General features: G+C 41.9%; 1 long non-coding RNA gene across 1 annotated transcript; it reads left to right on the top strand.

The window, feature by feature from the left end:
* The first annotated feature begins 1002 nt into the window (after positions 1-1002).
* On the top strand, positions 1003-1989 carry LOC119892417. Its single transcript, XR_005442553.1, has 2 exons — positions 1003-1100; positions 1262-1989. It is a non-coding gene; the product is annotated as an uncharacterized LOC119892417 (long non-coding RNA).
* The last annotated feature ends 658 nt before the right edge of the window (positions 1990-2647 follow it).

The following is a 2647-nucleotide window of genomic DNA, read 5'->3' as shown; positions in this document are numbered from 1 at the left end:
TTTGTTAATAAAAAGGTTGCATTTTCAAAGTTTTTATGTGTCTAATGGTGTTGACAAAAATCTGGTGCTGATCCCACAAAACCCTAATTCATAAAAGTATTTAAAACTAGAGGGTTGTTCCAAAACATGGTTACACAGCCAAACCCTTCTTTAACAAATATGTATACATTGGTTTTTAAAATAATTGAGTTTTTTTTTTTTTTGAAAATCAAAACCTATTTTGTCCCTGATCTCAAGAATCACTGATACCCAATTTATATTTCCATATTATTGGCAAAGGAGATTTGCTTCTTTGGTCATTTTTACATCCTGTGGTATTAAAGAAATCTAATGTAGCATGTTCTTTCACAAGTGGTTTTGTAATTTCACTCTTTAAACACATGATATGAAAAACCTGCATTTGGGACAGTCAAAAACACCAACTGACTCTGAAGCTGTGAAAGACTTTGGCTAGTAATCCTTTACTACAGGTAATGAGTGTAAACAACACATGTCTGTTTCACGGACAAACTTTGTTACAGTGTTAACAAATCACAATACAAGTTGTAAGATTTCCTCTACAGCATTTCAAGAAGGTACTATCTGACAAGTAAAAACTTCAAGTGAAAAGATCCAAGTTACAGAGACATGGACACAGTACAGTCCTCATAGCAGCTCCGAACTTTGATTATAAGCTTTGTACTTTATAAGATCAGTAATTCCTTCAGCAATGTTAATGTGGTAACTTCCAGGATAAAGTCTGTTCAGGCAGCTCGCTGCCTCATTATGGTGTCACTGTCAGGATAACGCATGCGGACAGTGGTTACAGTACATATTATATTACTTTTTATCACATACTGTGCATGTAAATTCTAACAGACCCCTCAAATAAATGTATGAACCATAATGTGACCTCTTTAATCTGTTTATTTGAATGTCAAACTTAAAGTGAGCACACCAAAAATATGTGAATAATCCCTCACTGCACAGAGAAAGTGTGTGAACACAACTACTGTGACAACAGCAGGTCGTAGCTGAAGCTGTGATGTCAAGGATGGATGGACCGTTTGTCTTCGTTTTCTTGTCCAAACAAGTTTGCTCGCATTCTCATCTGTCTGTGGGTAAGTTGTTTCAACTTTATAACAAAATAATCCACCCAGAAAATAAAAGTCTAGCTCTGCAGGGTCCACATAGTTATCTACAACCTGCACAAATACTGATTTATGGCATTTTTGCTCACACTACGGTGAAATAATATCCATTATCTCTCAAACTACCATAGTGGTTCTGACAGTATGGAGCAACGATCATCAGGTCATCCCTGGCACAGACAGAAGGCTAACGGCAAGAGCAGAAAGCAGTCAGTAATGTCAACAATAAACCGAAGCTAACTTACCGAGGAGCCTGCCCAGAAGGGACAGGAGTTTCGGATGGGGGGTGAGTTGCTGAGGGACAGTGCTCCAAAGGACAGCGCCACCATGGAGCCTCCGAGCAGCAGCTGCAACAAGCCCAGCGAGAGCAGCGGACGCCCGGGCAGCAGCAGCCGAGAGCCCCCGCCGGCGATCCGTGAAGAAGCGGACAAGCCACGGGCTCTATTTCGGTGACACGGCTCTGCGAGCTGCGCAGCTCCGGTAACCGGGCAGCAAGACCCCGGCAGCACCACTGGGAGCGACATCTGAGGCTTGAAATACTGGACGAAAAACCCAGAATCTCCCGGAACTGGAGTGTATGGAGAGAAGTCGCTCTCACGGATTAAAGGGTGGATCCTCGGCGCGTTCAGTGGAGCTGCTCGTCAGACCTGCCATGATGGTGTCCAGCTTTAAATAACATGCTCTCTGCTGAACGCCAGGGTTTGGATTTGGATCGACTTTCACATATTTTGGCAGCAGGTTAACAGTTGGGACGGGGGAGGGGCAGGCCAGGTCATGTGTAACATGTAAACAGGACACGGTGTCTTCCAGAAATCTCAAATTAAATAGGCCTACATGAGGCCTATAATAGCCTACTACACTTATGCTGTTGCTGTCATTTTTTCCCATGTTCATTCTGTATCAGGCCATGCACAATACAAAAATGGCACAATAACAGGAAAGCAACAGAAGACTTCTTGTGCATTCATGTGGTGTCTGAAATAATCGGAAAAGCCCACTGAAGTCAGAACAACAACTTGGAAAGAAAAGTTTGCTACAGGAGTTGCCAAGTTTATGACGTCAAACACGTAGAAACATGGTTGATGGTTAGAAACGTTTAAATAATGGTGTGAAATTGCATATACATATTTGCTAAGGTGTCATTTGTAACGTGGTGTTAGAGTAACGTTTGGTTTGCTGTCCAGAAGGACTGATGAAGATTAATTAGAAAAGTTAGTTATTAGCAGTATTTGCAGTACATGTCAAATTTTAGTGGTTCCAGGTAATGTACTGATGCAGTAACAACTGTGGTGTCCGAACGATAATGCTGCGATGATGTGTTGAGAAGAAATCCGCTTGACACTGTTCTTGGTTATAAAAGTTTATTACATCAAAGAATTCAGCATCAATTACAAGCTCTGCAGCAGCTTGGAGAGTGACCCAGCCCGATGACCACTCTGTCTCTCTGTACATCGAACACAGCTTATATAGGACATGTTTAGGTCTCTGCTAAAAACCATATAAGGGCACAGTGCTGT

The sequence above is a fragment of the Micropterus salmoides genome, unplaced genomic scaffold, assembly GCF_014851395.1.
Source record: "Micropterus salmoides isolate LMB-PRFRI ecotype aquatic unplaced genomic scaffold, ASM1485139v1 Ms_hic_scaffold_7, whole genome shotgun sequence".
NCBI lineage: Eukaryota > Metazoa > Chordata > Actinopteri > Centrarchiformes > Centrarchidae > Micropterus > Micropterus salmoides.
Note: the sequence above shows the minus strand (reverse complement) of the source record. Positions and strands in the feature narration are given on the sequence as shown.